At 40.7% G+C, this 27,630-nt stretch overlaps 1 pseudogene; it reads right to left on the bottom strand.

Moving 5' to 3' along the window:
* Positions 1-425: 425 nt before the first annotated feature.
* On the bottom strand, positions 426-23,469 carry LOC132613962 (guanylyl cyclase 1-like; annotated as a pseudogene).
* Positions 23,470-27,630: the final 4,161 nt, after the last annotated feature.

The raw sequence follows: 27,630 nt of genomic DNA, 5'->3' as shown, positions 1-27,630 counted from the left end.
CGGCACCTTAGGGTGTGAGAGGTCCCAAGTTCAATTCTCGGAATGCCCCTGTACTATATATCTTGTTTTCCTTATCAAACAAACAAATATATGCTTTACGAAAATGCATGCTTTTGCAAAGCAAGAGCCTGTTTGGATGGACTTATGCCTATAAGCTGCTTTAGATAAGCTAAGTCCAATGGGCCCAATTATTTTTTTGAACTTATTTTAAGCACAAAATGACTTTAAGCTGACCAACCAAACACTCAAAAAAGCTGAAAACAGCTTATAAGCAACTTATAAGCTAATCCAAATGGGCTCCAAATACCTAAAGTGAATTTGATTTCATAGTCATCGATAATTAAAAAAGTCTCAGATTAAATAACATGATACTGAAGCAGGCATCTCAATCAACAACAAGTATGAGTACATGGGCTTTCATTCTTTCATGTCACAGAAAAATGTGCAAAAGCAGCTGAATTTAACAGTAGAAGATCCTCATCAGTTCCAGAGGATTTGCGGGCCTTTTCTAAACAATTTGAAGTGATCCTTCCATGTTTCCTGCATAAGATTTCCAAATGTAATGCAAATATGAACTAACTGGTTTCTCAAACAACCTCAAGCATAACCGAACAATCCAAAAATCAAAAGTTGGTTTCTTTGAAGAAGGATTGTTTTCTACTCTCTTTCCTACTACACCAAATGAAGAATGAATTTTCTTGAGCGAGTTAATCAAATCCCAAAGACAAAGAATATAACAACTTTAAAGTCTATAATCTGAAGAAGAGGTCCACTCAAACTAACAAAACGCTCCTTCATCTTTTAGGCAAATCATCCATCTTCTAGAACAGTCATAGACAAGCTACAGGAACATCGAGACAGATCTTGAGGCATTACATGTTCTCTCAATGAAATAGCTTCCATGGACCTACAAAGAAAGTATCTCTGCTCAATAGAACCATGCAACATGTTCCATTTCCTCATAAATGACTTGGACTAACCCACTAAAGTCTTAACAGTCTGGTGTATAGGACGAAACGTTGATGATCATTTGCCAAATTAGCTCTCCTGCTACTGCCTACTATCCCAACTTTTTGACACGGCTAGGACTTAGAGAAATTCCACTCAAGGATATTTGTACTAATTCTAAATAATTGCTTGGGGAAAAGCTGGCCAGATGAGTTAAACCTTTTATTTCCCAACAACTCTTTAGTACATGCCTTAGTAACTAAAATCAGTCTGCACTACAGTGTTCCTCTAGCTACTCATAAAAAGCTTTCGTGAATTGTGTCATCTCCACGTTAATGGATATATACGAAGCTCAGGAGACTCACTTTGCTGGATAATCAGCTCATGGATGGAATAAGAGACAATTACAAGTATTTGGGACCTCTTCACAAGATTATATCTCTCAAAATAGATATTTCTCTGATGGACTCTTCGCCATACAGTTTAACATATCGTATATCACTATCCTCTGTGTGTCAGGTGATCTTGGACCTTGCAGTGCTCCATATTCCTTAGGTGTCCTATAAAATGCCAAACGAACCTTATTTAAACATCCTATCACAAACTCAACGACCTCCACGAAAATCAGAATTTTAGGGGAGAACGAACAGAATGTTTCATGACTTTTTTTCACTGAGCTTTAGGAATTATCCTCCCTTGCTGGAGAAAACCCCTTCTCTGTTCAGTACATAAGAAAAAACTGAAACTAGATCTTGGAAATGATCGACTCAAATAGATGCTTATCATAAGATTTTTTTTTTCCTCCTCTTCGTGTTCTATTGTTCAGAAGCATCCAGCAGCGCCTTTTTTCCTTTGTTGTGCTCTCTACACTACAATAATAACCTAAACAACTTGCCTCACCCCATAATAAATCCAAGTAAGATAATATGAGCATTGACATCTTAATTAAGACATCCAACAACAACAAACTTTAAATAACTTCTACCTTACATCATCCATTTATATGATACAAATTATAATGTAAGTTAAAATAGGTCATTATTAGTAGGCAGAATAGTCTGGGAGACCCCTATACTTAACACTTTTTGACATTTCGATGTTTGTACTTACATGTTTGCCAACTGAACCCCTCTACCCATCAAAAATGAGCATTTTAAACACTTTTTCGGCCTCCTCATTGTGCGAAAAGTTTTATTATGTGTCTCTGATAGACTATGTAATAGTCTATGTAAATATTGTAAATATTCTCTTCCTTATGTATAGTAATTAAGTCCTATAATTTAGCCTAGTATCATTCTGATAAAGAGATACTTACTTTGTATATAATGACTTTCATACATCAATACAAATCACGGATTGATTTCCTACATGGTATCAGACTAGGTTTCTCCTAAAAACCCTAGCTTCCTAAACCCTAGCCGTCCACCTCCCTCTTCTCTCCTAACCCTAGCCGTAGCCGCCACCCCTTCCTCCCCCCTCTTCTCTCTTCAATGGCTGATAACAAAAATTTTCATTCTGCTTTAACCGTCACGAATGTGAAATCTTTAATCCCAATCACTCTCGACATGGAAACCGGCCATTATCACGAATGGGCGACACTATTCAAAGTTCTAACCCGCGTCCACTTCGTACTTGAACACATCATACCACCAACTGACACCACTGAACTCACCGCGTACAACGCAACAAAGGCGGCTAACCTTCCACTCTGGAAGCGGCTATATGCGGTGGTCCTTCAATGGATATACGCCACCGTATCCCATGATATTCTTACCTCTATTCTCGTGGCGGATGATGTTGTAGAGAAGGCTTGGAATCGAGTTGCTCAACTTTTCCAAGATAACAAGCACTCAAGGGCAGCGTACCTTGAAACTGAATTCACCACCACAAAAATGGCCGACTTCGGCTCGGTTATGGCCTATTATAATAGGCTCAAGTCTCTCGCGGACCAGCTTGCCAACGTGGGGTTGCCGGTGTCCGACCAACGTATGGTCTTACGCCTCCTTGCAGGCTTACCAGAGACATATGCACACTTTGTCACCACCATCCAGCAGAAGGATGTGCTGCCCTCTTTCTCTGAAGTGTGCTCCAGACTCAAGCTCGAAGACGCAGCAACCAAGGAATGTGCCCGCGATTCCAGTCCCGCGGCTCTACTTGTTGATAATAATACTTCCTCCCCGCCACCTGGCGGCAACAATAATTCAACTAACCGTGGTGATAATAATAGTGGCAGGAATTCTAACAGGAACAAGGGAAAGGGGAACAACAACAACAATCGCGGGAATCCGGCGGCGGCGGCGGCGGACAGACCAGCAACGGCCAATGGCCGACGGGACAGCCACCAGCAGGGGGCTACTACTGGCCTTCCTGGCCGCCCCAGCAGTGGCCAATGCCCCCCTGCCCGTATCCGACGAGACAGCGGCAGCAGCATCCCACCACACCGCGGCCCGGCAACGGCATTCTCGGTACGGGTCCACGACCTCAGCAGGCCTATTCCATGCATGGTCCGACCTATTCTGGGTACACTCCGACAGACGTGGAGGCAGCCATGCACACTCTGTCCATGCATCAACCGGATGATAATTGGTACATGGACACCGGAGCGACTTCCCACATGACTGCCAACTCAGGTACTCTCACGTCTTATTTTAATTTAAGCAATAATTCTGTAATCATTGTTGGTAATGGTAGCACTATTCCAATTCGAGGCTATGGTCATACATCCCTACCCCCACCTAATCCTCAATTACGTCTCCGAAATGTCTTGCATGCTCAAAAACTCATCAAAAACCTTATTTCCGTACGTAAATTCACTAAGGACAATAATGTTTCTGTTGAGTTTGATCCTCTTGGGTTTTCTGTGAAGGATTTACCGACGGGGAGCCGCCTAATGAGATGTGAGAGCACCGGGGAATGGTATCCTATCATTGCCACAAAATGGACCACTCCACCATCCATCTTTATTGCCGCATCACCTAGCTTGTGGCATTCCCGACTCGGCCATCCGGGAAATGCTATCCTTAGTTCTCTTCGTAGTAATGCCTTAATTGAATGTAATAGGGCCCGAAATTCTTTTTGTACGTCTTGTCCTTTGGGGAAACATGTTAAATTTCCATTTTATGATTCATTGTCATTTACTACTATACCGTTTGATATCATTCATAGTGATTTATGGACATCTCCCGTTTTAAGTTCTAATGGGCATCGCTATTATGTTTTCTTTCTTGATGATTATAGTAATTTTCTTTGGACTTTTCCAATATCTAACAAGTCCCAAGTCTGTTCCACTTTTCTATCTTTTAAGGCATTAATACGGACTCAATTCGAAAGAGACATTAAAAACATTCAATGTGATAATGGGCGGGAGTTCGCCAATGGGCATTTTCAATCTTTTTGCGCCTCAAATGGTTTAAATTTCTGATTTTCTTGCCCCCATACCTCTTCTCAAAACGGCAAAGCGGAAAGAAAAATTTAATCCATTAACAACATAGTGCGCACTCTCCTTGTCTACTCTTCCATGCCCCCCTCTTTTTGGCATCATGCTCTCCAAATGGCCACATACCTCCTTAATGTACTTCCCACCAAAGTCCTTGGGTATAAATCACCAGCGCAAGTTCTCTATCAACGAACCCCCTCCTATTCTCATCTCCGGGTTTTTGGGTGTCTATGCTATCTACTTTTCCCATCTACAACTATTCATAAGTTACAAGAAAGATCCACCCCGTGTGTATTTTTGGGCTATCCGTTGAATCATAGAGGATATAAATATTATGATTTATCCACCAACAAAATCATCATCTCAAGGCATGTCATCTTTGAGGAAACTCAATTTCCCTTCTCCAAATTGCACTCACCAACCCCAACTTCTTATGATTTTTTGGACCATGGGATTTCTCCATATACCCTGCATTTTCTGTCACAGCCTCCTCCACTCGTCGTCCCTCGGTCCAGCCCCTCCCCCCCACTGCCCAGCAGCCCTCCCCCCCACTGCCCAGCAGTCCAACCCCACAGCCCTTACCCCCCACTGCCCCACCCGTGACTGCCCAGCAGCCCACCCGCATGGTCACTAGAAGCCAATATGGGATTTTTAAGCCCAAAAAACCGTTCAACTTAAATACTTATAGCACTCCCTCCATCTCGCCTATCCCACGAAATCCCGTCAGTGCTCTTAATGACCACAATTGGAAAGCTGCCATGGTTGATGAATATAATGCTCTAATTAGTAATAAGACGTGGGAGTTGGTTCCACGTCCCACTGATGTGAATCTTATTCGTTCTATGTGGATTTTTCGTCATAAAAAGAAATCTGATGGTTCTTTTGAGAGGCACAAAACTCGTCTTGTCTGTGATGGCATGTCTCCACAGGTTGGAGTTGACTGCGATGAGACTTTCAGTCCGGTTGTCAAACTGGCTACTATTCGCGCTGTCTTGAGCATTGCACTTGCACACTCTTGGCCCATTCATCAGTTGGACATCAAGAATGCTTTCCTACACGGTAATCTTAATGAGACTGTTTATATGCATCAACCTATTGGGTTTAAGGATCCAAAGCATCCACACCATGTCTGTCTCTTGAAGAAATCGTTGTACGGACTTAAGCAAGCTCCCCGTGCATGGTTCCAATGCTTTGCAGCTATGTCTCCACTATTGGTTTTTCACATAGCCGATCTGATCACTCTCTCTTTATTTATTGTCGAGGTTCTGACATAGCTTACATTCTGCTATATGTTGATGATATTATTCTCACAGCTTCCTCAGATGCTCTAAAAAAATCCATCATGTCTCTGCTTAGTGCCGAATTTGCTATGAAGGATTTGGGCCCTCTAAGCTATTTTCTCGGTATCGCTGTTACCCGGACTTCACACGGCATGTTTCTCTCTCATAAAAATTATACAGAAGATATTATAGAGCGTGCGGGCATGACTGCCTGAAAGCCAAGTCAGACACCGATCGACACCAAAGCCAAACTTGGTGCCACGGCTGGGCCTCTTTGCGATGATCCCACCCAATATCGTAAGTTGGCCGGCGCGTTGCAGTACCTTACATTCACAAGACCAGACATCTCCTATGTGGTTCAACAAGTATGCCTTCACATGCATGATCCAAAGGTTGCACATATGATATGCATGCTCTTAAACGCATAGTGCGATACATTCAAGGTACTATTGAGTTTGGTCTCCATCTGTATAAATCCTCCATTGCCTCTCTTGTTTCTTATACAGATGAAGATTGGGGTGGTTGTCCAGACACTCGCCGATCCACATCAGGTTACTGTGTCTTCCTTGGCGATAATCACCTCTCATGGTCATCCAAACGGCAATCTACTATGTCTAAGTCGAATGCCGAGGCCGAATACCGTGGCGTCGCTAATGTCGTCTCTGAGTCCTGTTGGCTTCGCAACCTTCTTTTGGAGCTCCGTTGTCCCATCCGGACAGCTACATTGGTTTATTGTGATAATGTTAGTGCCATATACCTATCAGGTAATCCAGTTTAGCACCAACGCACTAAACATATTGAGATGGACATACATTTCGTACGTGAGAAAGTTGCCCGTGGAGAAGTTCGTGTTCTTCACGTCCCGTCCCGTTACCAGATCGCAGATATCTTCACTAAAGGTCTTCCGCGCGTGCTCTTTGATGATTTCAAGGACAGTCTAAGCGTACGACAACCTCCCGCTTCAACTGCGGGGGTGTGATAGACTATGTAATAGTTTATGTAAATATTGTAAATATTCTCTTCCTTATGTATAGTAATTAGGTCCTATAATTTAGCCTAGTATCATTCTGATAGGGAGATACCTACTTTGTATCTAATGACTTTCATACATCAATACAAATCACGGATTGATTTCCTACAGTCTCACATGACAAGTCATATTTGTGCGAGACACCTCTTTACTTGACAAATGGATAAATTTGGGTCCCACTTTAAGACTTCTTCTCTCTTCTGTCAAACTCCCATATTACCTTCATTTCATTTTCAATGTAGATCCAATAGTCTTTCCCTGCTTTTCCCTTCTTTTATCTTCTTCCTTTGATTCATTCAACCATAAATTACTTTTTCGTTCTTCTTTGAGATTATTTTATTTCAATTTTTTTTTTAATAACAAAATTCTAGAGCAATTTTTATTTCTTCATTTCTTATAACATGATTTAGAATGCTTTATATTTCAAAGGTTTAAATTTGGAGAATTCCTTTTGGGGATTTTTGTTAGCAGATCGAATTAGTGTCCTAGACTTTCTTTCGCAGTTGATTTTGAATCAATTTTTTTGTGGTCAATTGGGTTTTGTGTTGATTATACTTTTATGAGTATTTTAGTTATATCAAAAAATGGAAATGGTAATGACAATTGATAATGAATTTTCTCCTTCTTTTCTTAGTGTTATAAGACACTCTCTACCAGAAAATATTTTCATCCATATTGAAGGAAATATCATTCAGTTGTTGTTCTCTAGTGCGTTAATTAGGGCACTGATGAAGGATTTATTTTTGGGGCAGGTTGTTGGAAAAGCTAAGGAGAATGAATTTTGTGTTGAAGATAAGTCTTTAAAGTATTGGCCCCGTTGGTAGTACATATGAACCACACTGTTATATCCCGTGGTTTCACACATTTGGAAAAACTTTAATTATATTGGATTCTTGAGATATAAGGTCAAATTTGATATTTTGTTGAATTTAGGAGTTATGCATGAAAAAATAGAGTCATGAAAGTGTGGGACGAGGCTAAGGGAAATTTTGGAATTTTGGAAATTAGTTCCGGGAATTTCAAAAGGTGATCTATAAGTCTTTGGGCCCAAAATAAATGAAGAAAATTTGGGCCCAACACTAAGGGGTGGCCGGCCACATAGTGGCCCAAACCCATGGTTAGTTAATTATTTTTCCATGTGCTAAATGCTTGGAAGAAGGCATTATTTATAGAACTTTCAAGAGAATAGATAAGAAGCAAGAAAACAAAGCAAAACAAGAAAGAAAAAAAAGAGGAGAGGGTTCGGGTTTGGCCATAGGAATTTGACCATAAAAAATCTTGTTCAAAATTTTTTTCTCTTGTTGAATTCTTACTAATTCAAGGTCCCTTCTCAACTTGGTGTAGTTGGTTTGGAAGGAAGAAGTCTTGTTTCTTCAAGTTGACCCTATATTCAAGTGAAGAAGATTGAGTAAAAAGGTAAGAATTTATCCCTTATTATTGTGTTATGAAGTATTGTTTGTGTTGTAGTATGTAGAAATGAGTTGATTGTATGGAAAAATGGAAGTTTGCGAAGTGGGTATGGAATATAGAATGTGGCAGTGTGTGTGTGTTAATGTGTAAGTGAAATGAGTTGAAATTTATGTTGTATTCTAGTTGTGTGTATGATGAATTCATATGGAGAATGAGAGTTGAATAAATTTGGTTGAAAATGAAATATAGGGGTTTGGCCGTGTGGTATGGTGTTGGTAGGATGCTAATGAATTAATTTTGTTTAATGTGTTAGTTGTGTTATTGTGATTCTTGCAATGAAAATGAAGTTAGAATGATATAAGTTTGTATTGAATTAGAATGTAGAAACTTATGTCGTTTTAGTATGACTTTCCGACATTAAGGAAATGAAGTTGTTTGGTTGTTAATTGTGATGATCATCGATGAATTTGGAAGTTGGAAACATGTTATGAAGTTGTATGCCAAAGATTTGATGTTTTGCATAAGTTATGACTTTGACGGAAAGTTGTATATTATGTATATCGAGTGTATAACTTGAGGAAAACGATATGAAATGTTTCTAGAACTATATGGTGATGATCTTGATTGTTGATGAATGTGAAATTATTGATATTAGTTGAAAGTTGGGTTGAAATGAAGGTTATGTCAACTTGTTAGAAAGATGACTAGTTGAAGGATATTTGTGTTTTTAATGTTCGTTGTTGATATTGATGTTGTCGTTTGGGTTGTTGTTGATGATTTCTAGCCGAGTTGAATTCTCGGGGTGCTATATGTATAGGGGAAGTGCTGCCGAAATTTCGGTAGACAAATATGCATTAAGTGGAAACTTTGGTATTCATAACTCACAATTGGTAAACTTGACCAATTACAGATTTTTGACGAAACGGGAAGTGAGTTTGGAAAGGCGTAAAGAGCTTGAAAGGTATGTAAAGCAACCCCAATTCTTCCCTTGGCATGCCCTTAGTGTGTTAGGGTCAGATCTGGGCCTCGAAAGACTTCTTGGCCCTCGGAATCCGCAAGAGAAATTCTCCGTTTTTCCTTCAGTAGAATTGATACCACTTTTGTCACGACCTAACCCCTTAGGCCGTGACTAGTGCCCGATCTGGGCACTCAAACACATTCTAGTATATAATTTCCAGAAAAATTTCGGCAGAGTTTCCTTTGTTTTACGGACTATCCCATATACCCTGCACGCAGAAAATACCAACAAAGGCCACACAGCTGTGCGTGTGATACACTCAATTTAGGCGAGTGAGGCCTTGTAAAAAGGCATTAACAAATCAATATTTGCCTTTTAAAAGTCACCTTCTTTTCCAAACATTAAACCACCATTGTTGAACCAATTTTGAGCTCTATCCCATAATTTTGTCTCCAAATTTCTTCCCCACTTTTTTTTTCTTTTTTTTTCTGCATCTATTCTTCTTCTGCAGTGCTGTATTTCACGCGTACAACGAGCGTGATGAAGATTTGGACTAAGAAATAATTAAATTAAATAAAAATGAGCTTTTTCTCTTAGCTTTTTTTTTCTCTCTCTCTCTCTTCAATTTTTTATGTCCAATTCTTAGAACATGATATCTTCATATCAACAAATTATCAATTTAAGCAGCTAACAACCGAAATTACTTCTCAACACCAATTGGGGAAAAGCTAATACTAGCTACCAACTAAAACAAATTAAATCATTATCATCCAAAACTTGGACATCTCTTTCCCGTCCAATTTCCTCAACAATCTTCACAAAAAGTAGTACTTAAAACAATGAGATGTGGCTCATGAAACAACCACTGAAGCTGAAATTATGCATCTTTTACCAATTAATACCTCAAAAAGATTTGAACTTTTTGAGAAAATTTAGTCCCAAATTTCAAAAATCAAACAAGACAAAAAAAAAAAAAGCAAATCAATAGAAAAACAGTGAGTTACTCTCCCACTTTTCAATTAGACAATAAATGGATCCTACTTCTTCTCCACCACTCAACGCCGTCGGCCATAGAAATGGACCATCAAAGTTCTTCTCCCACTTTTTGATCTGGACAAATAATTTAATTTTCTATCTCAATTCCTTTTCTTTATTCTTTTTAATTATGTTTGTATGAGATATAAAGTGGAAGAATTGAAAGGGGAGAGGAGGAAGAACTGAAGAGAGAGAAAAGAGATGGGAAGACAGAGAAAAGAGATGGGAAGAGAGAAAAACGAATGGGGGAAGGGATTAGGGTATTAGTGTTTTAAGTTTATTTTTATTTTATTTTCATTTTTTATTATTTGATTTTAATTATTTTTAATCTGGCATATGACATGGCACCTACACATTATTATTTTTTGACGTGACAGCCAACATGGAGGCGTTTAAACAACACGCACAATGAGGGAAAGTTTTACTATGTGTCTCACATGCCAAGTCATACTTGTGTGAGACACCTCTTTATGTGACAAATGGACCAATTTGGGTCCCACTTTTTAAGACTTGTTCTCTCCTCCGCCAAACTCCTCTTTATCTTCTTCCTTTCATTCCTCCATTAATATTATCTCATTTTTCGTCTCCTACAATGTGTGTGTCACGACCCAACCCCGGAGGCAGTGACTAGTGCCCGATCTGGGCACTCAAACACATTCTAGTATATAATTTCCAGAAAAATTTCGGCAGAGTTTCCTTTGTTTTACGGACTATCCCATATACCCTGCACGCAGAAAATACCAACAAAGGCCACACAGGGCCAACAAAGCAACATTTAAATATGTGCGGACCGGCCGCCGCGGCGAATGGAATCGCCCAAACCCAACATAAGCACACAACTGTACAGAAAGATCCCAACCCACAAACATGTCCACAGACCTCTAAACAGACCGACAAAATCATATGACGGGACAGGGCCCCGCCGTACCCATGAACGAGAATATACATATGTAGAAGTGACAGATTATACCCAAAAGATGGCTCTGAATAAGAGAGCACTCCAAATGGCAGAATAAGATCCTAAGCGGACGGATCAGCAAACCTGTCGTCGGTACCTGCGCGGCATGAAAACGCAGCCCCCGAAGAAAGGGGGTCAGTACGAAATATGTACTGAATATGTAAAGCCTGAAGTACGAAGACAAAATCATAACTGGTGCAGGACATACAGAAAATAAACAGAAAAATCCAAAGTATCAGATTTAACCACGGGAACTGACTGAAGAGTCGGCGTTTCTGCTGTCAAGTCTTGTACCCGAACCAGATGATAAAAATAACCCTTTCTGATCATTTTCTTCGCCTTAAGGTATGAAATAAACTTACCTTTCGGCGATGCTGCATTACCGGCCCATTCTTTAACTGGCTCCCCGGGAAACTGGAAACGAACTACCTTATTTTGGCAGTCAACATTGGCATAACAGGAGGCTAGCCAGTCCATACCCATAATAACATCGAACTCGACCATATCTAACTCCACCAGATCTACCTTAGTGTCACGACCACATACAATTACAGAACAATTTTTATATACCTGATTTGCTACAATAAAGTCCCCAATCGGTGTGGCTACCTCAAACGGCTCTATAGGTTCAGACGTTATACCAATTTTACTAGCAACCAGAGGCGAAATATATGACAAAGTCGAACCTGGATCAATCAATGCATACACAGACCGAGAGAAAACCAATAATGTACCTGTAACGACATTAGGCGATGCCTCCTGATCCTGGAGGCTGGACAGAGCATAAATGCGGTTCGAAGGACCGCTAGTACCAGAAGCTCCACCACGGCCTCTGCCGCGACCCGGTGGTGCTGAAGTACCTGGCCCCGTAGGGCGCATAGCCACTGACGAAGATGAAGACCCGACGGCTGATCCGGTAGGCTGCGCTGCACCACCCGAACTACCCTTGTACGGGAAATCTCTCACAGAATGGCCCTGACGGCCACAAGAAAAACATGCACCGGTGGCCCTGTAGCACTCCCCAGGATGGTATCTGCCACAATAAGAACACTGAGGCCTAGGTGGCCTCGTCTGACCAGAACCCCTGTCTGTCCGCGAACCTGAAGCCCTGGAGCTCTGACCTGCTCCTGAATACCCTGGGCTATCAAATCTGCGACCTGTAGGTTGTGGAGGTGCGCTCTGTGCCGGCTGGGATAGATGTCTGCTAGGCTGCTGCGGCTGTCTGCCTCGAAAATCTCCAGAATACCCAGATGATCTGGCCCTCTTGGGCTGTCTCCGATCCTGGCTCCTATCAGGCTGACGCTCCCTATGCCGGTCCTCCATGCCCTGGGCGTGGGCCTGAATCCGGGCAATATCCATGCCGGGCTGAGCAGCCAATACCAAACAGCTGTCGACAAAATAACGGTCCAGCCCCATAATGTACCTGTGCATCCTGTCAGCCATAGTAGCTACCACAGCAGGTGCGTATCGGGCCAATGAGTCGAACTCCATACTGTACTCTCGAACACTGCGACCCCTCTGTCTCAGCAATAAGAATCTGTCAGCCTTGGCCCGCCGTAACTCCGGAGGCAGAAAATGACTAAGAAAAGCCTGAGAAAAATCATCCCAAACTGCTGGGGGAGCGCCGTCAACCCTAGATAACTCCCATGACTCGTACCAATTAGCCGCCACATCATACAACCGGTACGAGGCCAACGCAACTGACTCTGTCTCGGAAGCATTAATCAGCTGTAAAGTGCGCCGCATCTTCCTGATAAACTCCTCAGGATCCTCCTCGGGCTTAGTCCCGAAGAACTCTGGAGGACCACAAGTCAAGAACTCACGGGCTCTCGAACTGTCACGCCTGTAAGCCCGGTCACCTCCCAGTCCGTGCCCCTGAACCTGTCCTGCCACAAGTCTGGTCAATAGCTGGACTGCCTCTCTCATGGACTGATCCTCAGTGCCTGGCCGTGGAGCTGGGGGCTCAGGTATTGGAATCTCGGGAGCTGGCGGTGGAGCCGCCCCTCGACCTGCAGCTGCTGCTGCTCCAATCTCCTCTACGTGTGGCGGTGTAGAAGAGCCCTCTGCCGGGGGCAAAATATCAGGAGCAATATGTGCATGGGCCCTGGTAACCCTCTGGGCCCGACTAGTCTCTCCCACAGCTGCTGCCTTGGCCTTTTTGGCCGCTGTCGCCTTTTTTGGAGGCATAACTGCAAATGTAACAATTCGTTAGGGAGGAATCATCCTGATAACACAGCTCTATCGCACGATCTAAGACAGAAAGAAGGGTAGTATCCTAAATGCCCTGTAGATATGGAGACATTATTTATATGGCGTTCATGCTGATATCTATACAGATCATAAGAGTCTCCAGTATATTTTCAGGCAGAAAGAGCTTAATTTGCGGCATCGGAGAAGGCTGGAGCTCCTGAAAGACTATGATGTGGATATTCTGTATCATCCGGGCAAGGCTAATGTTGTTGCAGATGCGCTTAGCCGGAAATCTATGGGCAGCTTGGCAGATTTACAGCCAGACAGGAGAGAGATAGTGCGTGACATTCATTAGTTGGCTAATCTTGGGGTTCGTCTGGCCGATTCTGGAGGTACCCGGATTTCTGTCCGAGGGGTTTCTGAATCATCTATTAAGGAAGATATCAAGCGGCATCAGTATGAAGATCCTGTTTTGGCTCGATACAGAGACATAGCTTATGATAAGGAGAAGACTCTGTTCGAGTTCACTCCGGACAGGACTTTATTATTCAGGGGCAGGTTGTGTGTACCTGATATTGCAAGGCTTCGGCAGCAGGTTATGAGTGAGGCACATTATGCTCGCTATTCGGTCTATCCTGGGTCTACGAAGATGTAACATGATCTTAGATGCCTATACTGGTGGGATGGCATGAAACGGGATATCGCAGAGTTCGTCGCCCAGTGTCCCAATTGTCAACAGGTCAAAATTGAACATCAGAAACCGGGTGGACTGTTGCAGGAAATGGAAATTCCGACGTGGAAGTGGGAGATCATTAATATGGACTTCATTACAGGTTTGCCTCGCACTCCACGGAAGTATGATTCCATCTGGGTTATTGTTGATAGGCTGACAAAATCAGCCCATTTTCTCCCCGTCAGAACTACTTATTCCGCCGAGGATTATGCCAGACTTTATATTAAAGAAATAGTGAAGCTTCATGGAGTTCCTATATCTATTATCACTGACAGAGGTGCTCAGTTCACAGCGAACTTCTGGAGATCTTTTCAGGAAGGATTAGGGACTCAGCTGAGCCTAAGCACAGCTTTCCATCCTCAGAGCGACGGACAGGACGAGCGCACTATCCGGACACTTGAAGATATGTTGCGGGCCTGTGTTATTGATTTCAGGGGTAGCTGGGAGGATCACTTGCCATTGATTGAATTTGCTTACAACAACAGTTACCATTCCAGCATCCAGATGGCTCCGTACGAGGCCTTGTATGGCAGGAAATGTAGGTCACCTATCGGCTGGTTTGATATTGGCGAGACAGAATTAATCGGCCCAGATATGATCTAGCAGGCCGTTGATAAGGTGAAACTTATCAGGGAGCGACTATTGGCAGCCCAGAGTCGACAGAAATCATACGCTGATAAACGACGTCGTCCTTTGGAATTCCAGGTTGGTGATTGGGTATTTCTGAAGGTATCGCCTATGAAAGGCGTAATGCGGTTCGGCAGAAAGGGTAAGCTTAGTCCGCGTTATATTGGGCCTTATCTGATTGTGCGGAAAATTGGAAAGGTCGCCTATGAGTTAGATTTGCCATCTGATTTGGAAGCGGTACATCCGGTGTTCCATGTCTCTATGCTCCGTAAATGCAGCGGTGACCCTTCCAGAATATTCCCTGCGGATGATATTCAGGTGACGGAGCAACTATCGTACGAGGAGCAGCCCGTATCTATTTTGGATCGTCAGGTAAGGAGGCTCCGGAATAAAGATGTAGCCTCTGTTAAGGTACTGTGGCGGAACAATAATAGGGAGGAAATGACATGGGAAGCCGAAGAGGAAATGAAGGAAAAATATCCTTATCTGTTCCCTATGCCCACAGGTAATCCTGAACCCTTACTTAATTCTGTTTCAATAATGAATGTGCGTCATTTGTGCTGTCTATAAACCTGAACTCCCCCAAAGTATTTTTCAACCCTATAAGATTAATTTTACATTCGAGGACGAATGTTCTAAAGGGGGGGGGGGGGGATGTTATATCACGTGTTTTCACACGTTTGGAAAAACTTTAATTATATTGGATTCTTGAGATATAAGGTCAAATTTGATATTTTGTTGAATTTAGGAGTTATGCATGAAAGAATAGAGTCATGAAAGTGTGGGACGAGGCTAAGGGAAATTTTGGAATTTTGGAAATTAGTTCCGGGAATTTCAAAAGGTGATCTATAAGTCTTTGGGCCCAAAATAAATGAAGAAAATTTGGGCCCAACACTAAGGGGTGGCCGGCCACATAGTGGCCCAAACCCATGGTTAGTTAATTATTTTTCCATGTGCTAAATGCTTGGAAGAAGGCATTATTTATAGAACTTTCAAGAGAATAGATAAGAAGCAAGAAAACAAAGCAAAACAAGAAAGAAAAAAAAGAGGAGAGGGTTCGGGTTTGGCCATAGGAATTTAACCATCAAAAATCTTGTTCAAAAAATTTTTCTCTTGTTGAACTCTTACTAATTCAAGGTCCCTTCTCAACTTGGTGTAGTTGGTTTAGAAGGAAGAAGTCTTGTTTCTTCAAGTTGACCCTATATTCAAGTGAAGAAGATTGAGTAAAAAGGTAAGAATTTATCCCTTATTATTGTGTTATGAAGTATTGTTTGTGTTGTAGTATGTAGAAATGAGTTGATTGTATGGAAAAATGGAAGTTTGCGAAGTGGGTATGGAATATAGAATGTGGCCGTGTGTGTGTGTTAATGTGTAAGTGAAATGAGTTGAAATTTATGTTGTATTCTAGTTGTGTGTATGATGGAATTCATATGGAGAATGAGAGTTGAATAAATTTGGGTGAAAATGAAATATAGGGGTTTGGCCGTGTGGTATGGTGTTGGTAGGATGCTAATGAATTAATTTTGTTTAATGTGTTAGTTGTGTTATTGTGATGCTTGCAATGAAAATGAAGTTAGAATGATATAAGTTTGTATTGAATTAGCATGTAGAAACTTATGTCGTTTTAGTATGACTTTCCGACATTAAGGAAATGAAGTTGTTTGGTTGTTAATTGTGATGATCATCGATGAATTTGGAAGTTGGAAACATGTTATGAAGTTGTATGCCAAAGATTTGATGTTTTGCATAAGTTATGACTTTGACGGAAAGTTGTATATTATGTATATCGAGTGTATAACTTGAGGAAAACGATATGAAATGTTTCTAGAACTATATGGTGATGATCTTGATTGTTTATGAATGTGAAATTATTGATATTAGTTGAAAGTTGGGTTGAAATGACGGTTATGTCAACTTGTTAGAAAAATGACTAGTTGAAGGATATTTGTGTTTTTAATGTTCGTTGTTGATATTCATGTTGTCGTTTGGGTTGTTGTTGATGATTTCTAGCCGAGTTGAATTCTCGGGGTGCTATATGTATAGGGGAAGTGCTGCCGAAATTTCAGTAGACAAATATGCATTAAGTTGAAACTTTGGTATTCATAACTCACAATTGGTAAACTTGACCAATTACAGATTTTTGACGAAACGGGAAGTGATTTTGGAAAGGCGTAAAGAGCTTGAAAGGTATGTAAAGCAACCCCAATTCTTACCTTGGCATGCCCTTAGTGTGTTAGGGTCGGATCCAGGCCTCGAAAGACTTCTTGGCCCTCGGAATCCGCAAGAGAAATTCTCCGTTTTTCCTTCAGTAGAATTGAACCATTTTGGTATGCTTTTCTTGAAATTATGCAATTTTGTTCTAAATTACTTGGAAGGTCCCAGAATATTTGTAGAACCTTTTTAGGTGACTCCATAAGCTTGGAGGGCATAATTTGAGCCCGCCGCCTTGTTTGTCCCGAGGCGGGCCCACTATTCCCGGTTTTGCCCTTAATGTACTTAAGTCTTCTTTTCGAGCAGTTCTTAAAAGAAACGTTTTGACTACTATTCTAATCACCTAGCAAACATTGTTTTAAATATTTCATTGAGTCCAATAAATTGTTTTGACACTCGGAACGATTTCAGAAAGGTTATACTTCTGTAATTCATTATGATATCCGAAGCTCGTTTATTATGTTCCCGTTGGACTTCATTGGATCAGTTTGTCTTTGATATGCCTCATCGAGTCTATTAAAACATTTATGATATTTGAATTGCATTAGTCTCTCACTACTCCATTCGTGGATGCCCCAATGTTTCCTACACTGAGCCCGGGCCAGGATATGTTGTCAAGCGTGATCCTTTGCATTGTTCGCCGTGCCTCGATGTGAGGGGGCAGGTATACGCGTACATGGGTTTGTGGAGTATGTTGTGCCATGTACGCTTGTTCTGATATGATTTGCTATGGTCATCTGATATGATATATTATGTGACGGGGTTATGCCCCATTCTGATTCTTCTGTGTTGTGGCACCAGCGTCGGGAGGGTGGCCACGTTCTGTCTACCGAGTCCCTTGGCAGGGGCCGGATTTGATATGACATATGTTTCTGTACACACTCTGCATGTTTTGAAATTATGTATCTGATACTTTGGATTTTTCTGTTTATTTTCTGTATGTCCTGCACCAGTTATGATTTTGTCTCCGTACTTCAAGCTTTACATATTCAGTACATATTTCGTACTAACCCCCTTTCTTCGGGGGCTGCGGTTTCATGCCGCGCAGGTACCGACGACAGGTTTGCTGATCCGTCCGCTTAGGATCTTATTCTGCCATTTGGAGTGCTCTCTTATTCAGAGCCATCTTTTGGGTATAGTCTGTCACTTCTACATATGTATATTCTCGTTCATGGGTACGGCGGGGCCCTGTCCCGTCATATGATTTTGTCGGTCTGTTTAGAGGTCTGTGGACATGTTTGTGGGTTGGGATCTTTCTGTACAGTTGTGTGCTTATGTTGGGTTTGGGCGATTCCATTCGCCGCGGCGGCCGGTCCGCACATTTTTAAATGTTGCTTTGTTGGCCCTGTGTGGCCTTTGTTGGTATTTTCTGCGTGCAGGGTATATGGGATAGTCCGTAAAACAAAGGAAACTCTGCCGAAATTTTTCTGGAAATTATATACTAGAATGTGTTTGAGTGCCCAGATCGGGCACTAGTCACGGCCTCCGGGGTTGGGTCGTGACACACACATTGTAGGAGACGAAAAATGAGATAATATTAATGGAGGAATGAAAGGAAGAAGATAAAGAGGAGTTTGGCGGAGGAGAGAACAAGTCTTAAAAAGTGGGACCCAAATTGGTCCATTTGTCACATAAAGAGGTGTCTCACACAAGTATGACTTGGCATGTGAGACACATAGTAAAACTTCCCTCATTGTGCGTGTTGTTTAAACGCCTCCATGTTGGCTGTCACGTCAAAAAATAATAATGTGTAGGTGCCATGTCATATGCCAGATTAAAAATAATTAAAATCAAATAATAAAAAATGAAAATAAAATAAAAATAAACTTAAAACACTAATACCCTAATCCCTTCCCCCATTCGTTTTTCTCTCTTCCCATCTCTTTTCTCTGTCTTCCCATCTCTTTTCTCTCTCTTCAGTTCTTCCTCCTCTCCCCTTTCAATTCTTCCACTTTATATCTCATAGAAACATAATTAAAAAGAATAAAGAAAAGGAATTGAGATAGAAAATTAAATTATTTGTCCAGATCAAAAAGTGGGAGAAGAAATTTGATGGTCCATTTCTATGGCCGACGGCGTTGAGTGGTGGAGAAGAAGTAGGATCCATTTATTGTCTAATTGAAAAGTGGGAGAGTAACTCACTGTTTTTCTACTGATTTGCTTTTTTTTTTTTGTCTTGTTTGATTTTTGAAATTTGGGACTAAATTTTCTCAAAAAGTTCAAATCTTTTTGAGGTATTAATTGGTAAAAGATGCATAATTTCTGCTTCAGTGGTTGTTTCATGAGCCACATCTCATTGTTTTAAGTACTACTTTTTGTGAAGATTGTTGAGGAAATTGGACGGGAAAGAGATGTCCAAGTTTTGGATGATAATGATTTAATTTGTTTTAGTTGGTAGCTAGTATTAGCTTTTCCCCAATTGGTGTTGAGAAGTAATTTCGGTTGTTAGCTGCTTAAATTGATAATTTGTTGATATGAAGATATCATGTTCTAAGAATTGGACATAAAAAATTGAAGAGAGAGAGAGAAAAAAAAAGCTAAGAGAAAAAGCTCATTTTTATTTAATTTAATTATTTCTTAGTCCAAATCTTCATCACGCTCGTTGTACGCGTGAAATACAGCATTGCAGAAGAAGAATAGATGCAGAAAAAAAAAGAAAAAAAAAGTGGGGAAGAAATTTGGAGACAAAATTATGGGATAGAGCTCAAAATTGGTTCAACAATGGTGGTTTAATGTTTGGAAAAGAAGGTGACTTTTAAAAGGCAAATATTGATTTGTTAATGCCTTTTTACAAGGCCTCACTCGCCTAAATTGAGTGTATCACACGCACAGCTGAGTCAAAAGCCACATAGGATGAGAGGCGTTTAAAATGTTCAGTTTTGATGGGTAGAAGGGTTCAGTTGACAAACATGTAAATATAAATACCGAGATATCAAAAAGTATTAAGTACAGGGGTCTCCAGACTATTCTGCCTTATTAGTATTGGCAAGATCTTCTATCAGGAAAGGTCCTTTTGTAATTTCCTTTTTAATCTTATGTTCAAAAGACGAAATGATTTTTTTTTAATGCAGCTGAAGGTAATTAGGAAAAACCTTGAACTGGCAGGATCACGAATCTCAAACTCATTTGCATCAGCGTCATAGCCACATATAACAATATTTTGACCTGTGTAAACAAGATTCAGATATAGGAATCTATTAACCGTGCAATAACTCAAGTACGAAGAGGACAGAGGTTCACTAGATCTGTACTCAGATCAAAAATATATTATATGGTCAATCATATTCATTGACCAACTTAATTGTCTTTCTAAGTGATTAAACCTAGATACAACTTAATGACACAATATGAATATGAAGACAGTCCAGTGAAACTTTAGCAAACAGAAAAGGTCGGAATTTCTGTTCATGTGCAAAACAAGAAGTTGAAGGAGAAGAACAACTTGTACTACATCTCCACATGCCAGTGAAGTTTAGAAGAATAAAATTTACACAAGAAGAAGTCTTTTCATCCATGAAAATTTCTGCCAGCAATTAGTGAACTTTCTAACAGTTAGCAATAATTATTTTCAACCTTCTGAGTTATTTTGTTTCATCTTTCAACATTAATTTTCCCAATGTTTAACAATTATCACCCACTTTTTGAAGAAAATCACATACCTAATTCAAAAAAATATTTACATGTAGTTGGATATGTTATTTATGGCATACTTGTGCATTTTATATGATCCTTCCGAAAACTATTAACTTTCCTGTTAAACTATTATTGTATTCATAAGAGGATGAAAAGAGATGAAGGAATGTGGACATTTTGCAATAAAGCAATCTATTTGTCAATATAACTAGTAAATCTTTTGAGCCCCAATTTTTTTTTTTTACTAAGTCCACTTAAAAAGCTGCAAACACATATGAAGAGCAAGAAATGAAGAAACTTTTCACCAGTATAGTATGGGGTATCGTTGCGGAAACCTGAAGCAGAAACATCCTCTAGCCAAGAATGACTGCAGAAAAAGTCATATACAGAAGTAGAAATAAAGGACCTGAAGGCAGAATACTCCGGCTTATTAGCCAAAAAAAATGTAAGAACCTGACTGATTTTTCATTCCCCCCCCCCCCCCCCCCCTCCCTCCCTTAGCATATCTTGTGTATGGTGAGAATGGAAGATATAAGGATGGTAAAAAAAAAGGATAAATTATTAAATGACGAACATTATACCTTAATTTGTACTAATCAACTAAAGCGATTGTAAGGAAATTTCCTGACAAGATCAGTAAAGAGATCTCTTCGCTGCTAATTGATCTGCATTGGAAAAGGGGGATGTTTATGTATAATATCATAGGATGAAAGACATAGAGCTATAATGAGCAAATTAAGTTCCAGAACTTGTAGAATGACAGAATATAAAGACACTGCAAAATTCAACAAAGTTAGAGTTGACACTACACAAGTTGCTTACAAACAAGAGGGGAGAGAAGTAAAATATTAATAGGGAGTTCACAAGCTGTGATGAACGCTAGTCACAAGATAAAAAATATAGCTAGCACCAAGTTCTAAATAAGCTCACACCCTGTGGCTGAAGCTTTCCCAGACTTGCCGCTGCAAGGAAGAACATTATTCTGGTATGCTTTGCACCATCCTATGGCCCTAAACCGGCCCCACTACAAGAAAGGATCAATTAGTCAATCAATCTATGCCTCAACCTCAAACAAGCAAGTTGTTATCTGTCACACCCCACCGAGGAGCATGACGGGCACCGACCCGTAGGTCGGATGCCACCTGGCGTAACATATACCACGATTATCATATAATATAACTCGAGGGACACCTGCATGCAGAAAAGGCCCAAATACAGAAATATGCGCCCAAATACAGATATATATATATACACAGGCGAGCCGACAAGGCCGCTGCAACATCATGAGTGTCATAAAGCCGGCGTGGCTATCAAGAGAATATCAAAACCAAACAAGGCTGACGAGGCCAGACATAACATCTATATACCCCACTGTATCTATGAGCCTCTAAGAGTACATATACATGACATACTAGATGGGACGTGGACTCGCCATATCCAAACGATACATATGCATAACATGTACTAAAATAAGCAAGTCCGGAGAAATGACACTTGCTGACGTCACTGAGCTGCCAATCCTACTAAAGAGGTCCTCCGCTCTGTCTGTCAGGACCTGCAGCACGAAATGTAGCACCCCGTAGGATGGGACGGTCAGTACGGATAAAAGTACTGAGTATGTAAGGCAGGGAAGTAATGACATAAGTAAGACATGATATAACATAAATGAGGATAGGAGAAACCTGGACATCTGCAAATCGTACGAGATGCAATGCATGAGAAAAATCATTTTTCATATATATATATATATATATATATATATATATATATAGTGCATCATCATCATCATATCATCATCATCCCGCGTCCGGGGCATCCTGCGTTCGGGTATCATCATAACTTGCCCACTGATGTGGTGTGCGCATCTACGCGCCTGCCCGGCCGACTATAGAGCGGTACAATATAGTAAAATAGTGCAATATATATATATATATATAATGCATGAGGAGTCAATGAACTGACATTAGGCCTTTCGGAGTGACGTAAGGTCGTTATACCTTCGAATATATTATGGGACACATATCGAGGCCAAGGAATGACTCAAATGATAATACTCACATTAACATCATAAGGATCTTTCATAAAGTATGCGGATGGTTCAATAGGAGTCAATGAACGACTTAGCTAGGGAAGTTTACTTAATTTCGTAAAATATCAAAAATTCCGTAAAAATACGGATTTTCGGAAAAATATACATCTTTCATAAAATATATGTACTTCTCATAAAATACGTATTTTTCATACAATATATATTTCGTAAAATGTAGGAAATCCAGAATAGACTCGAATCGATTGATAATGCACGCTAGGGGTTCTATTGATTCATACCAAGGAACGCGATAGCGAAAACCTTACATACCTTATTCGTCAAGCCGCCACTCAAAAGAATCCTTTATTCCGATACTTGACCTTCACCCAAATCTATATTGAAAAATATATATCCTTAATCATATTTCCATCATGTTTATACATCAACTTAGATAAGTTGTATATCAAAGGATAATTCAAGTTATGAGAATTCGGGCAGCATTTCCCCTATATCATCTACTTCCTCCAAATTCCAAAACAACTCCAAAACATCACTAACAACATAAAAAATAACAATAATCAAGATACTACATGACAAACATATACAAATCCGTCCAAAACTCCCTTCGAAAATCAATCCATAAGCCAACAACATCAACATATCAAACTACGACCTTTATACTATGTTTTCCTTCACTTTAAACCATTAAAATCCTCCAAAAACAACTCAATTCAACATATACAACAATCATATATAATCAACATTCTTATTACTTCAATATGGTATTTCATACAAGACTTGTTTCACCTTTTGTCCAATTCGACGTATTACACGATAATCTAGCGAATATAACTTCGGATTAACTCAATTCCATAGTTGTAAAGGAAGGATCTTACCTTATTAACTTCCAATTGATCCTTGATGGCTTCAAACCTAAGATCCCGCCATCTTTCACCTTGCTTTGCAATAATCTGTCACGACCCAAACCCATGGATAGTGACAAAAGTGGTATTAGAGCAGTTCGTCCTAGGGATTGTCTACAGACCGTGTCCGGTAGAGTCCTGTTTATGGGTGTGAAGCCGGCCACATTTATAAACAGGAGGCTGCAGGATATTTAGGAATCATTGACCTTTCCTTCTATCTTAGATCGTGCGATAGAGCCAGAGTCTAGGAAAGATTATTTCTGACCCTCTTTTGCTGTAGGTAAGCATATATTGATAAAGATGAAGAGATAAGAATAGATTGATAAAGATGAGGAGATTAGACTTAAACAGTGGGGGTGCTAAGAATACCCCTAGAGTAGATTCAAAACCACAGGCTCCGGGACCGAGCAGGATAATCCTTAGCTATTCCATCGAGACTGATCTCTCTGAGGACCCCGCGACGATTCCCCAAAAATTTCTGACTTCTAGAGAGGAGGATCCATCGGAGGAAAGCTATGACACGGACCCGTCTAAGGGTTCATATGGGACGCAAGAGGAGGAGATTTCCGAGACAGTACTAGAGTTGACTCCCCCAACTGCTCCTATGGCAGAGCACTATGTCAGGCCAGCTACGCCTGAGAGTGTTACTAATTATTCTAGCCCATTATCTTGGCCGTCAGTAAACCAGGAACTGCCCGAATATCCATATCCCTCGGACTCAGATGAGAGAGATGAGGAGGGCCAGACTAGCAGATGGCGGGAGGACAATAAAGAGGACACTTCACTTTATAGCCCAATAGACTAAGCTCAGGACAGGTCAACTACAGGTATATGAGTTCTTTATTGAAATTTCTTATGTGTGTACAATTATGGCAGGATATCATTAATAGGTGACAAATAGGAGTTTTAGAGGAACCGATAACCAAAGTACTTATGGATAACTGTGACTAAGATGTTTTGGCCACTACTAGGAATCTTAAATTTAGGAATAGAAGACAGTCATGTGTCGATCGATGGTTATTATTGAGAGTTTCGAAGGCTAAACCAGCATTTGCTCGATTAGGAAAGTAAGGGATCTTTCCAATCCGGAGGGAGATGCATTACAGGAATTTTATTGGGATCCGTTAAGACTTCAACTTGTTCTAGGTCATGCGATAAAGGTCACGTAGCAGAGGGGATGCGATCATACCAGCACTAACGCACCGGATCCCATCAGGACTCTAGAGTGAAACGTGCTGGGGTGAGAGTAATACTAGGATGGGTGACCCTCTGGGAAGCGTACTAAGAGTCCTACAAGTTCAGACATAAGAGAAGGACGAGGGACTAGAATAGGTTGAGGGAAATTAGAAGCGTGTGAAACTCACGGTTGGAAACTCCGGATGATTGTGAGAATCAGATTGGGTTTGGAAAGAGTACAACTGAAAAAGAGTAATTCTTTTTGGAATCGAGAGGTGAGTTTATGAATTCGACCGAATTCTGGTTCCTGAGTAGCCTACATATCTCGGGTCATAAGTGAATCAGGTCGATGTAGTTCGAACAAGGAGATGATAAAATTTTGAGAGGTCCTCAAAATTTTGCCGTAGTGTCTGAATTATGAGGACACTGGCTCTCTTGTTACGGACAGGGGATAATAGTTTTATTGGAGATTTGGAACGTTGAGTTGTTGAAATTTTTTGAGTGATTCTAAAAAATTTGTCGCAGTGTTGTTGTTATGGTAACACGAGGTTTCAGAGATGGAAAGGGTAGTGGTTTCAACATGAGCGAAAATAGCTAGAATGGAATATGACTGGCTTGACTCTGAGTCCCCTACGTATTGAAGAGGATGGGAATTAATTCAGATGTGTTTTAAAGAAAACGAGAAGACAAAAATTTTGAGGGATCCTCAAAATTTTGTCCCAGTGTCGAATTATGGTGACACTAGATGTTGTTAGGAAGATGTGGTCAAATTTTGGGAAAGATTGCTGATGAAAAAGGTCTTTCTGATGACGGGATGTACTTTTGCAGCTTCTTTATTATAAATGTGGAGGCCGCAACACACCCATAAGCGAGACTCTACACGAATGCATCTATGTGCTGTCATAGGATCATATCAGCTCGTCGTAGGGGACTGACCCTCAGAATTGTCCCAGTATCGCATTATGACGACCTTAGGATGCGGAAGAATTTGATTGTGTTTCAAGAATGTATATTCTTAAAAGAAGTGACTTCTTAAAAAATTTAAATAAAAACTGGTTGGCGAGCTAAAGCGGAGAGCGGATTCATTGACTGTAGCTTGTGAGCTTGATGTCCTCATCAAGCGGGGCGCCTCAGTTCACTGTGGCAGAATAGTTCCACGTTGTATTGTGTTCATTTGCAAAAGATTTAAAGATACCTGTGAAGTTCAAAGTTATAATGTAATAATAACATAAGGAAATAAAGGAAGGGATTGTAGACAAACTAGAATTGAAACCACCGATTTGCGGAGCGACTGAAATGTAAAGCTTCCGGCTGGCGGAACAACTATAATGTAGAGGCTTCCGGCTGGCAGAGCAATTGTAATGTAAAGGCTTCCGGCTGGCGGAACAACTGTAATGTAAAAACTTCCTGCTGGCGGAGCAACTGTAATGTAAAGTAAAAATCTCCGATCAGCGGAGCAACTGTAATGTAAATGCTTCCGGCTATCGGAGCAACTGTCATGTAAAAGCTTCCGCATGTCGGAGCAACTTTAATGTAAAGTAAAAATCTTCGATCGGCGGAGTTGTTGACTAGGTTAAACGGCGGTCCCCGATTGGCGGGGTAATTGGCGTTGTTAGACGGTATCCTCGATTGGCGAAGTTAGTCGCCGTAATTACATGGTATCTGTGACTGGCGAAGTTAGTCGCAGTTAGATTGTATCTTCAATTAGCGGAGTTAGTCACAATTAGATCGTATCTCCAATTGGCGGAGTTATTTGACACAGTTAGATTGTATCTTCAATTGGCGGAGTTAGTCGCAGTTAGATCGTATCTCCGATTGGCGGAGTTAGTTGCAATTAGATTGTAGATCTCCGATTGGCGGAGTTAGTCGTAGTTAGATCATAGATCTCCGATTGGCAGAGTTAGTCGTAGTTATATCATAGATCTCCGATTGGCGGAGTTATTATTAAGGAACAAGGCTGCTACGGGGGCTCCCATCTCTCGAGTAATCGACCTTAACCTTGCTTCTGGAGATACCTGCAAATTTAAATGGAACGTTCAGAGATGAATAAGCCAAGATAACAAAATAAAATAGGAGAAGGTTATTTTTTCTCATGGTGTAGTGATGGATCTTGTGACGCCTCCACCGGAAGGTCGCTTCGATGTCATCTTGTCCTAATTCCTGTCAATCCTGTACTCAAAGAAAAATTCTTAGTTTAGGAGAGAGTGTTGATTTGTGTCGATCGTGGCCCTAGCCTTGTCACTTGAATCCTTTGAGCTTCTTTGGTTGCTGAGATCTATGTCCGGAGACTTGGTAGGTGGAAAATACGTAAAAGCACTTTGAAAGAAAAAAAATATGGTATTTTAGAAATCGGATATGCATGTTCCGAAACGCATTTAGCTTCTCCATTCTGATTCCCGTATCCAAACGATGTCTTTGCATAGTATGTTCCTCTGATGATGCTTCTTCGTATTCAAGCCAAGTGTTGCGATGTCTTTGATGATGAGACCGATCCTAATCGATAGTTACACTACAAATAAAAGGTTTCTTAAGGGTATGACCGAACTTTTTTAGGTTGCCTACGTATCCCAAATAGGAATCAGGTTTGTACGTAGTTCGGGGGTACAAATGAAAAGAAAATGATGTGTAATGTGATGTGATCGAGCCTGACTCAGACTGCCTACGTATCCAAATGGAATCAGGTCGTAACGTAGTTCAATTACAATAAAAGGGGTAAAATAATGCGATGACCGAGCCTGAATCAGGCTGCCTACGTATCCAAACGGAATCAGGTCATAACGTAGTTCAATTATAATAGAAAAAAAGATTAATAAAAGGACCGAATCCAGTGGGGATTGCTTACATATCCCACCGAGGGAAATCAGGTCGAATCGTAGTTCTAGTTACATAAAGATAATGTTTTTTGGGGTTTTCTATTATAAGAGACCGGACCCGATGTGGGTTGCCTACGTATCCCACCGTGGGAAGTCAGGTCAGCGTAGTTCTGTTACAATAGAAATGTAAATTACAACGGAAAAGAAAAAGCTAGCTTGGATATCTTCAGATGTAGTACT

The sequence above is a fragment of the Lycium barbarum genome, chromosome 1, assembly GCF_019175385.1.
Source record: "Lycium barbarum isolate Lr01 chromosome 1, ASM1917538v2, whole genome shotgun sequence".
NCBI lineage: Eukaryota > Viridiplantae > Streptophyta > Magnoliopsida > Solanales > Solanaceae > Lycium > Lycium barbarum.
This window is presented reverse-complemented; position numbering and strand designations above follow the sequence as displayed.